This window comes from Ranitomeya imitator, chromosome 2 (genome assembly GCF_032444005.1).
Source record: "Ranitomeya imitator isolate aRanImi1 chromosome 2, aRanImi1.pri, whole genome shotgun sequence".
Classification (NCBI taxonomy): Eukaryota; Metazoa; Chordata; class Amphibia; order Anura; family Dendrobatidae; genus Ranitomeya; species Ranitomeya imitator.
The window spans coordinates 442,686,856-442,698,869 of record NC_091283.1 but is presented as its reverse complement, the minus strand read 5'-3'; the positions used below and the strand labels follow the sequence as shown (position 1 = coordinate 442,698,869).

Below are 12,014 nucleotides of genomic sequence, written 5' to 3'. Positions count from 1 at the left end.
CTAGTTTCCAATATGGGGTCACTTGTGGGGGGTTTGTACTGTTTGGGTACATCAGGGGCTCTGCAAATGCAACGTGACGCCTGCAGATCAATCCATCTAAGTCTGTATTCCAAATGGCGCTCCTTCCCTTCCGAGCTCTGCCATGCGCCCAAACAGCGGTTCCCCCCCACATATGGGGTATCAGCGTACTCAGGACAAATTGGACAACAACTTTTGGGGTCCAATTTATCCTGTTACCCTTGTGAAGATACAAAACTGGGGACTAAAAAATCATTTTTGTGAAAAAAAAAAGAACATTTGGGGGTTCAAAGCTCTCAAAACACATCTAGATAAGTTCCTTAGGGGTCTGCTTTCCAAAATGGTGTCACTTGTGGGTGGTTTCAATGTTTAGGCACATCAGGGGCTCTCCAAACGCAACATGGCGTCCCATCTCAATTCCAGTCAATTTTGCAGTGAAAAGTCAAATGGCGCTCCTTCCCTTCCGAGCTCTGCCATGCGCCAAACAATGGTTTACACCCACATATGGGGTATCAGTGTACTCAGGACAAATTGCACAACAACTTTAGTGGTCTAATTTCTTCTCTTACCCTTGGGAAAATAAAAAATTGGGGGCAAAAAGATCATTTTTGTGAAAAAATATGATTTTTTATTTTTACGGCTCTGCATTATAAACTTCTATGAAGCACTTGTTGGGTCAAAGTGCTCACCACACATCTAGATAAGTTCCTCAAGGGGTCTACTTTCCAAAATGGTGTCACTTGTGGGGGGTTTCAATGTTTAGGCACATCAGGGGCTCTCCAAACGCGACATGGCGTCCCATCTCAATTCCAGTCAATTTTGCATTGAAAAGTCAAATGGCGCTCCTTCCCTTCCGAGCTCTGCCATGCGCCCAAACAATGGTTTACACCCACATATGGGGTATCAGTGTACTCAGGACAAATTGCACAACAACTTTAGTGGTCTAATTTCTTCTCTTACCCTTGGGAAAATAAAAAATTGGGGGCAAAAAGATCATTTTTGTGAAAAAATATGATTTTTTATTTTTACGGCTCTGCATTATAAACTTCTATGAAGCACTTGTTGGGTCAAAGTGCTCACCACACATCTAGATAAGTTCCTCAAGGCGTCTACATTCCAAAATGGTGTCACTTGTGGGGGGTTTCAATGTTTAGGCACATCAGGGGCTCTCCAAACACAACATGGCGTCCCATCTCAATTCCAGTCAATTTTGCATTGAAAAGTCAAATGGCGCTCCTTTCCTTCTGAGCTCTGCCATGCGCCCAAACAGTGGTTTACCCCCACATATGGGGTATCGGCATACTCAGGACAAATTGTACAACAACTTTCGGGGTCCATTTTCTCCTGTTACACTTGGTAAAATAAAACAAATTGGAGCGAAATAAATTTTGTGTGAAAAAAAGTTAAATGTTCATTTTTATTTAAACATTCCAAAAATTCCTGTAAAACACCTGAAGGGTTAATAAACTTCTTGAATGTGGTTTTGAGCACCTTGAGGGGTGCAGTTTTTAGAATGGTGTCACACTTGGGTATTTTCTATCATATAGACCCCTCAAAATGACTTCAAATGAGATGTGGTCCCTAAAAAAAAAAAATGGTGTTTTAAAAATGAGAATTTGCTGGTCAACTTTTAACGCTTATAACTCCCTAACAAAAAAAAATTTTGGTTCCAAAATTGTGCTGATGTAAAGTAGACATGTGGGAAATGTTGCTTATTAAGTATTTTGCATGACATATCTCTGTGATTTAAGGGCATAAAAATTAAAATTTGGAAAATTGCAAAATTTTCAAAGTTTTCGCTACATTTCCGTTTTTTTATTAAATAAACGCAAGTTATATCGAATAAATTTTACCACTAACATGAAGTACAATATCTCACGAGAAAACATTGTCAGAATCGCCAAGATCCGTTGAAGCGTTCCAGAGTTATAACCTCATAAAGGGACAGTGGTCAGAATTGTAAAAATTGGCCCGGTCATTAACGTGCAAACCACCCTCGGGGCTTAAGGGGTTAATAAAGGTTAAATTTTTAATGGGACTTATCGACTGTGGTTTCTCTGTGGTGTATTTGGTCCAGAGTAATGAAGAAGATGTTTGCTTCCCTGCTGGTTTAGGGTGTTATACCTTACACTTTTTTAGAAAGATTTTTTTATTTTCAGTTTGTAAAATACATCGTTTTACAAGATCAACACAGTAATATCTATTTTTTCTTTCTTTAAAACGATGCATTGAGCGGCGGTCGTTCTCACCCATTAAGACATTATGGTCATTGGCATACGATAATAGACTATTTCAATTATGGGATTTCTGTAGAGAACACAAAGACTCACATGTATGAGACACCCTTTAAAGTACTTAGCAGAAAGGCCTGGCTAATCCTATTATGGATCTGCTGGGATTGGTCCCTGTCCTGACGAGCACGCCACAATATAAAGGAAAACATGAAGTGGGACGATGCCATTCTCCCAGGTTAGGTATTTTCTGTACCTGATATGAATAATTGATCTTATATAAGCTGCGCCTGAGTGTAATATCAGGTAAGTGAAATCCGGGTAACCATAGTAATGTGACTTCCCTACTATATGTTTAATTGCACAAGCCTATTAATCTGACAGCTCCTGAGCGATGTGTGTTAGAAAAAGTATTTAGCTGATGCCTGCAGGGGACGAATGGGTGAGGTTCATTTTATTTTAAGCCAAAATGTTATGCTACCAGTTACACCTGTCAATCGAATCTTAATCATTTAGCAGTTTTAAATATCTCATTAAAGCACCAACCCATATTGTAAGTAGAAGGAAAAATGGAAAACATTAACCCTCTGCTGCCATGGGAGAAAATAATAAATTGTTGGTTTATATAATAATACCATTATTCAAAACCCACATAATAGCGCCAAGGTAACAAAAATAATATTCCTATATAGTGTCAACATACTTTAATTATAGATGATCCGCAAATACACAAAACAGTTGCAATATAAAGACACCATATAGGGTCAGCATAATAGGGTCAGAGTGCCTTCACAATACTACCAGCCAATGCCAATGTAATACCCATGTATAACTTCATAATTCCGTTATAAAGTGACCACATGATACCACCAAACAGTAGCAATATTTAAAAAACATATTGTCAATGCAATGCAATTATATATTGCCCACACAATACCATCAAACAATGCCAATGTAATACCATTGCATAACGTCAGCATCATACTGTTATAGTGTGCCAACATAATACCACAAAACGATAGCAAGATAAAAAAATATTGTCACTGTAATACCGTTATATAGTGCCCACACAATACCACCAAACAATGCCAATGTAATACGCCTGCATGTTACCATAGTACTGTTATAGTGTGCCCACATAATACCACAAAACGATAGCAAGATGAAAAAAATATTGTCAATGTAATACCGTTATATAGTGCCCAAACAATACCAGCAACCAATGCATGTTACCAAACAACAGCAATATATCAAAAAACATTTTGTCACCCAATACGGTTAGAGAATGCCCACACAATAACACCAAATAATGCAAATGAATAATATTACAATATGGTGTCAGTGAAATACTGTCTTAAAGTGATCACATACTACCACCAAATAGTACCTAAATCATACCATCATGCAATAGCAATACTGCTATACAGTGCTCAAATCATACAACACATCATGCTAATGTAATCACGTCATGGAGTGCCCATATACTACTATCATGCAGTGATCCCATCGATTATAGAGTACACACTTGCTCATACAGTATGTACAGTACAGTGTGCCTGCTATGTATTGCTCACAATAATAGTGCCAAATATTGCCCATATCAACCGTAATGAATGCCTGCAAACATCATATAGCGCCCACATAAAACAGCATCATATAATGCTAACATAAAACTGCCATCAGTGAGTGAGCCGTGAATATATCCTAATACTACCATAGAGTGCCAGGAATACTATCATACAGCGCACACATAAAAAAACATATGATTATATCATATATAAATAAAAACTAAATTTGAGAACTGCTTTATTTTCTTGGTCAAAAATATGATTTTTGCAGATACGAATTTATCCTGCTGTAAAGGAATAAACAAACCGTCCACACGCAGTCTGTTCTACAACCTTTAGGTGTCACTGTTGCCTCTACTGTACATTATGATCTATAGGGGGCAAACATAAGCCACAGTGCCCAAGTACAAGGCCTGGCATCCACCCCTGCTCCTGCGTAGCTGCATATGTAGACAGATTTGCCATGCTGGAGTCTGGAAACGCTTTTTGGGGAAACTGTAATATTAGCCATATCGGTTGTCACCCGGCATTCCCAGGAATAAAGCAATGAGCACAAGGGGCGACTCAAGGTCTTCTGTTTGATGGGATTTTTTTTTAATTTTATGAGGATTTTCCATGCGGTTAAGTTGTCTTAGTCACCAAAATCCTGCTCGCTCCGGCTCCAGATCCGCCCATTATCCGCCACTGCTGCAGCAGGAAAGTTGTAACATGTTCCAGAATTAGCCGACTTTGATTATTGGCCAAAAAGCTAATCCTCCCTGTCATGATATATAAAGTCAAGATTACTTTATCAACATCATAAAGCCGTCTCCTGCTCCTCCACAACCTTCTACTGCTTTGGCACTGCCAATCTGTGCTGCTGCTGCTGGCACGGGAAAACAGACAAGGCCCATGTGCATCACCTCACCCATCAGAGACGTAAAACCCGCAGTTACATAGTAAGTGGCAGAAGCTGTCATTCCAGGATTTTTCACCAGGCGCAACACAAAGCGTAAAAGGAAAAAAAGAAGAAGCTTAAAATATAGGCCTTGTACTCCAGTCACAACCAAAGCTGCATCCACAGTTCTGTTCAAAAATGATCAGACACATCCTAAAGAGTATCAGATACAAAAACCGTGTGCACTACTGGAGAAGAATGGTGCTAGGTTAGGTTCCCACACCTTCATAGACTATAAAGAAAAAGAACCCAGCACTCAACTGATGCTTTAGTGCAATTTTAATCGTAGTAGTACCCAATAAACGTTTCGGTCCTTGAATGGACCTTCGTCAGTAACGTACTGTTGAATAATAGAATAGACCGTATGGTCATAGGGTACAAAAAAGCAGCGTCTTATGTGTGAGTCAGATAGGAGCGGTACTGAGGAGACCGAGCTGGATGGTGGTGCTGTCAGACGCGGTGTCCACCGCGTCTGACAGCACCACCATCCAGCTCGGTCTCCTCAGTACCGCTCCTATCTGACTCACACATAAGACGCTGCTTTTTTGTACCCTATGACCATACGGTCTATTCTATTATTCAACAGTACGTTACTGACGAAGGTCCATTCAAGGACCGAAACGTTTATTGGGTACTACTACGATTAAAATTGCACTAAAGCATCAGTTGAGTGCTGGGTTCTTTTTCTTTACATCCTAAAGAGTATCGTAATCTGCAACTCTTCCAGTGTCATACACTTACAACCAGTGTCTTATTCTCCAGTCACGCTCAAAGCCTTGTCTGCAGCTGCAGTTCTGCTGAGTATTTTTTCTTTACATTCGAATTTGCCTGTTTACGCAGATTTTCCCGTGAATTCAATCTACAGAGATGTTATATTCCTCAAATTTAGACCCCAGAGCGTAATAAATGCAAGATGTAAAAAAAAACCTCTTATACTCACCTTCTCGGACCCTCAGCTCCCCACGGTCACCCGTCTGGTCCTCGTTGCATCTACTTATCGTGGATTTGGCAGGGCTCTCAAACTAAGCTTGGACTTCCGGTTCTGCAAAAGATCACAATTTCGTGACATCACAACATGAGCTGTGACCTTTCGCACGCATGCGCAGAACACGCATGCGCAGGCCCAGAGATACCAGCGCATGTGATGAACACCAGACGGTTGATGGTGAGAAGCAGAGGGGCCGGAGAGCTGATCATACAGATTTTTTACATTGTCTTTTAATCTTTTGATGCCCCTTTACAAAAAAAACTGCAATAAGGCGAATGCAGATTTTTGTAAAATTCGAGTTGAATTCAATTCCACTCAAATTTATTCATCTCTTTCAGATAAAAATACCTAACATTTCAAGATCACAAGCATAAAAAGTGCATATAGAGATCATAATGATACTCATGTGTATGAACTAATAGGATAGATGGCTCATTTTATTGTAGTCATACCGACAAGTTTGGCATCCTAAAAATCCCACTGCGCACTTCAATGTAGCTACAGTCACAGTTGTGCAAGGAATTCTGTGATCAATCTGCACATACGCTATAGAAGTGAGGCTCCAGGTGCCATGTTAGTAAAGAAAAACTGGATACTACACTGATGCGCATGTGCAGCGCCCCAGGGTCCTGGTCGTTGCAGTAATGTCATTCTTCCACCAGGGGGAGTGATGTTACATCTGAAGGCAATAAAAGAGATCTCTTTGCCAGGTATCACAAACCACACAACACACTTCACACTCTAGTCCACCAGGGGGAGCCATTAGGGCACTCTTCACAATTAGGTAAAACTGGTGATCTGGATAGGAAGTTAGTCAGAAGCTGACTGGGCTTCACCAAGGCAGCACCTGTCAGGTAGACAGAGGGGAAGGAGGGACATCTAGCACTTGCCCGCAGAGGGTCCCTGACAGGGGTGGGATCCTGTCAGAGGCCTAGATAGAAGGCCACAGATCTGCGACTGCCTACCGATGTGGCAGCATCCTAAGAAAGACAAGAACAGCGAATTGTATTGTAGAGGGTGAGAAACGAAGTCATAGCAAAAGGAGAGGCAACCAGAGGAGTTCTGCCCTACACAGGCTGCCTCCTTCTGAGGCGCAGGATCTGGTAGCCGGAACACCGAGGGAGCAACAGTCTCTATGGACAGCTAATTCCACATTATCTGCCCGACCTATACCCAGGAGGCACGGTGGCAACTTGTGGAGGCTGGGGCATGCTAGAGTCCCTGTAAAAAGCCTCAGGCCTCCAGTCATAAGGGTTTGTCCTATCCTTACCATCAGGGGGACAGAGAGAGAGAGAGAGAGAGACATAACATCTACAATAGTTGTGAGGACCTTACCGAGAAGCTTAGCAGAAAGGGACTACAACACCCAGGCACTAGAGGAAGGCTACTGCTTTCCACTTGGATAACTCTACTCTGGATTTGCCTTCGGACCGGCCGGACTCTGCCTGCCTTCAGTAAAAAGATAAAGAGACTGCAACCCTGTGTTCTCGTTCTTCACTGCACCTCTCACCATCCACACACTGGAAAGCCCTGGGGATACACTTGTAAGGGGGTGAGCAGGCAGCTGGTTTGAGCCCTGCATTCCTGTGCATGCCTACCTAATGAAACTGGGTACTTTTTGTGTTTGCTGTGTGCCCTGTGTATTATGATATTTGACACTGTTGAATATGATAATGGCTGACACTGTTCTGATATCTGTGTGTTACGGACAGGAATAGGGACGGTCAGTGGCAGTGGTAGGTCAGCATTAGTAAGGGTTTTGGCAGTGTTGTTACGGGTTAGTGTTAAGGGGGCACTGTAGAGTAAGGCTATGTTTACACGTGGGAAGGGGGCTGTGGGTACTCCCGCGGGTTTTCCCGCAGCGGATTTGATAAATCTGCAGGGCAAACCCGCTGCAGTTATCCCTGCAGATTTATCGCGGTTTGTGTTGCGGGTTCCGCTGCAGGTTTATCCTGCACTGGTTTTACTATTGATGCTGCATATGCAGCATCAATAGTAATGTTAAAAATAATGATATACTCACCCTCTGACGTCCCGATCGCCTCGGCGTTGCAGGCGGCGGTCCGGTTCCAGAGATGCTATGCGAGAAGGACCTTCGTGACGTCACGGTCATGTGACCATGACGTCACGGTCATGTGACCACGACGTCACCGCAGGTCCTGCTCGCATAGCAAACCTGAGACCGGACGGCCGCGTGCAGCGCTGGGAGGTGAGTATAGCATTATTTTTTATTTTAATTCTTTTTTTTTTTTTTTACACAAATATGGTTCCCGGAGCCTGGAGGAGAGTCTCCTCTCCTCCACCGCGGGTACCACCCGCACATTATCCGCTTACTTCCCGCATGGTGGGCACAGCCCCATGCGGGAAGTAAGCGGATCAATGCATTCCTATGGGTGCAGAACCGCCGCGATTCTGCACAAAGAAGTGACATGCTGCGGGTTGTAAACCGCTGCGTTCCCGCGCGGTTTTTCCCGCAGCATGTGCACAGCGGTTTGCGGTTTCCATAGGGTTTACATGTTACTGTAAACGCAATGGAAACTGCTGCGGACCCGCAGCTGCAAAATCGCGGTAAAATCCGCAACGTGTGAACATGGCCTAAGAGATTAGATTGTGTTGAGAACTGGTTTCAGTCAGAGTAGTGAAAGTTGAGAAAGGGGGCGGAGCCAGTGTAGTGGCAGGGAGAGTGCCTTCCTGAGGTAATTTCCAGTTAGTGGGAGGAGCTAAAGCTGTGTGAGGAGAATTGTTCTAGAAGGAGTTGTGAGAGAAAGCTGAACAGAGCAACAGTGTAGAGTTAAGAGAGCGAGGCAGCCTGGAAGAATCAGTGGCTAGTCTGTGGGTTACCTCCCGTGACGTCCGGGACTTACGGTCCGAACAGGAATTGCGGAGGCAACCTGAATTTTCACCCAAGATGGGGAAAATGGACGGGGAGCACTCAGTATCAGCTAGCTGGATGGTTCAGGAAGCTGCGGGCCTGGGAGCCATGGTGCAGGAAGAAAAGCTGAGGGAGCAGACCAGGGAAAACGCAGACAATGGATTACTCATGTATTGGGAAAATGGATGAACTGTAACAGTTATGAAGATGCACGAGTTAAGTAAAGTTTTATTGAAAATTATTCGGGACTTTGATAACATTTGTGTGTGTCTGCGACGGATTGGAGCCCTGTATGCTGTGAAGGATTCTGACTCACAGGTGGGCGAACTACTTGACACACACAGCACACCACAAAATGGACATGATATTTCTGTAGCAGAGCGTCAGGGTGTGATGAGGAAGCAGCAGCAATCCCTCGGTACGGCTACCACCCTGGCCCCGGTACACGCTTCACCTGTGGGAAGGTATAACATCTAGCTGCCATAACATCACCCCAGCGGACCCCTTAAAGCAGCGTCGGTCACCCTGACCGAATACCACAGGAGGCGTCACGAACATTTCCCCTTTAAAGACCATTCCCCCTTTTATACACGGACGTGCCGAGGGCCACAGACCGGGTCAGCCACCGTGACATCCCCCTTGAGAACCGGAGGACCCGGTACCGAGTACCCCACTGCCCTACGGGGGCGCTCCAATCTTTTGGCATCACGAACATGATCTACTTAAGCCTGAAAATCGGGTCATGTGTGCCTAAGAACTGTGCCAGAATTGTATTTGAACTGTGCTTTACTAAAGGACTGTGTATTGCAAAAGACCGCCAAAATTCTCGCCAAAACTGCCGCCATTACAGCGCCACGAGGAGCGCAGGAGAAGAAGGGCGTGCAACATGGGAGGAGACTACCAAAGCGGCGCCAAAAATAGCGACCGCACCCTTCGACTACTGCTATGAGATGACAACGTGCCCAACATCCAAGGAGCTCCGCCCCCAGAAAATGGAGGAGCAGCGTGCATGTGCGGCCGCAGATCCCGCTATGTGTCCATGATAAGGAGTAGCAGCTTTTTGGACCCAGTGTATTTTTGCTGCATCCAAAACGTTACATTGTAATCAAGCAGGTAAATCCGCAAAAACTATGCGGATTTAACGCATCTAATGACTGGCTATGGAGGAAACTATGCTGTGAACACTAGGGTCTCCGCTGCCGAAATTAACATGGTGCAGCTAGTAAACCCGCACCGCGGGTGAGTTTATACAGCGTTAAATAGAAGCCCAGTGGGCATAGGATTTAAATGAATCCCATCCACTGTGCTTGTAATGTAGAACGCAGCATTTAGAATTCAGCGCAAATGCATATACTGTATGATTTATCAAAGGTTCACCTCTACCTGTACCGAAATGTTGCTGAGATGGGCTAATAAAAGTAGCTTCTGCTTTTCCACTATGAATGGTGTGCTGCCTTCACTTTTTGGATTCCTATAATTGAGGTTTGGTCTATGCCTGGGGGCGTTGCACCCGATTTTTATCTATCTATCTATCTATCTATCTATCTATCTATCTATCTATCTATCTATCTATCTGTCTATCTGCTGTTAGGTATCTTGTGTATGTAAATGCAGTAAACGCACACTGAATAGTAAATTAAAGTGATAAGATTCAGTGGAGATTCCGTCGCAGAGTATTTGTCACATCTCTACACCCGAGGGTGAAAACTTATGCTTGCAAAACGCTGCAGTGAGATACAAATTGATGCAGCTTTATATGCGCTATTTAATTTTTAATTAAGACAGGGCCCCGGGCGATTACATTCTGACTTTGAAGTGCCTGCAGTTTTGACATAGCTGGGTGGTGAAAATGAACAGATTATCGTGTCAAGTTCTGCGTCTTCCAGAAGTCACTTTCCACATTCCCAGGTAGCATCAGCTGTCTGTTCACAGGATTGTAGAAAAAACACAAGAGGTGAGATCCCGGACCACTAAGCGCTCCTGAGCTTGAAGACTGCGGCGACCCCCCATAAACATCGCACCAGCAAAACCACTCTCCCTCCCCCTCCCAAGTAGTATTCCATCTCCCAATAAAGAGACAACACAAGTAAATTGCTGAGTGAGGGTCACAGCTTTAATTACTTTTTTCATATATAACATATATAACAATGGAAGGAAGCACTTTCAACTTCACAACAGACCAGTAGCCAAATGCCCTGTAACATCTACTGGCAAGTCAGCCTACTTAGCCTCAACTTTCCGGTGCTTCCTATTGTTGAAACAGCCGCTGTGACATTTATGCAGTAACAAATATTAAAACTACCCAAACATAGAGGAGGGAGGGCGGGACGATCACCTCCGGGACCCAAAGGGGAAGAGGAGGAACCACGCAGCTACTGCTGCTATATACCAGGTACAAGTGGGAGGGGGGGGGGCGGGGCTGAATCGCCCTAAGAGCTACCATTGGCCAACCAAAACGGGCCAGACCATTTTTCCCATAACCGAAAAGAAAGGGGGGGGGAGGAGGGAAAGTACCAAGTAATGGAATGGGTGGAGGAGGGGGGGCACCGCAGTCAGTGGCACACTCCTTAAACAGTGCTGTGCCATCCAACATTAACTGGGCAAACTGGGCATCCTGAAACTGTGCTTACCAGAATCCAGGCACCCCTACCAGAAGGGTCAGTTTTTGATCTGCGAATACGGAGACATATAGCATTTTCTACTACCACCACGTCTTCGCTCAATAAACCCTTATCTGGCATATTTTTTGATTTAGGGACTAACTCGCTAATGCATAAAGCTCCAAAATACAGGATGACATATGCAGCGGAAAAAAGAGCAGCTTCAAATTGCGAAGAGCAAATAACAGGGGTAGATGAAACCAATTGATGTAATAATGAAAAGGAAATGGGGCGTCTACTCTCTTTACAGGGTTGAGCTCTCTTCCATCCATTTAAGGCCTGCCTGATTATAAAGGCCTTTGTAACATCTGGCAAATCTAGCAACTGAAAATAAAAGGCCAAACCAGATAGCCGTTGTTGCGCCGAAGAACCCGAAATTCCAGAATTCCAGAGTAACAACAAAAATTCAACTGTTACCTCAAGTCTGGCCTGGCAGCAAGAATGAACTGGTCTCCCATTGATCAGCTGACACCATTCCACCCAAGACTTACCGTATGACTGCCAAGTAGAGGGAGCCACTGACGAACGGACCAACGGGATTAACTGTTGGCCACAATGTCCCATAGGAAAGAAGGGGACAGCAATCCTTCCTGTTGCGCACTGGGGAGAAGCTCCCTGAAGACCTGCCAATTAAAACGCGACAAAGCATCAGCAATATCATTTTCCACACCTGGAACATGGCGAGCCCGAAACCATATGTTCTTATTTAAACAGACCAGGACTAGGTGACGAAGTAGGCT

General features: G+C 44.1%; 1 long non-coding RNA gene across 1 annotated transcript in view; it reads left to right on the top strand.

Annotated features, from left to right (window-relative positions):
* Nucleotides 1-2,450: 2,450 nt before the first annotated feature.
* Nucleotides 2,451-12,014, top strand: part of LOC138667470 (uncharacterized) — a 66,716-nt gene continuing 57,152 nt past the window's right edge. The window contains exon 1 of the long non-coding RNA XR_011318774.1: nt 2,451-2,555. This is a non-coding gene — a long non-coding RNA (uncharacterized lncRNA). The remainder of the gene's footprint in view (nt 2,556-12,014) is intronic.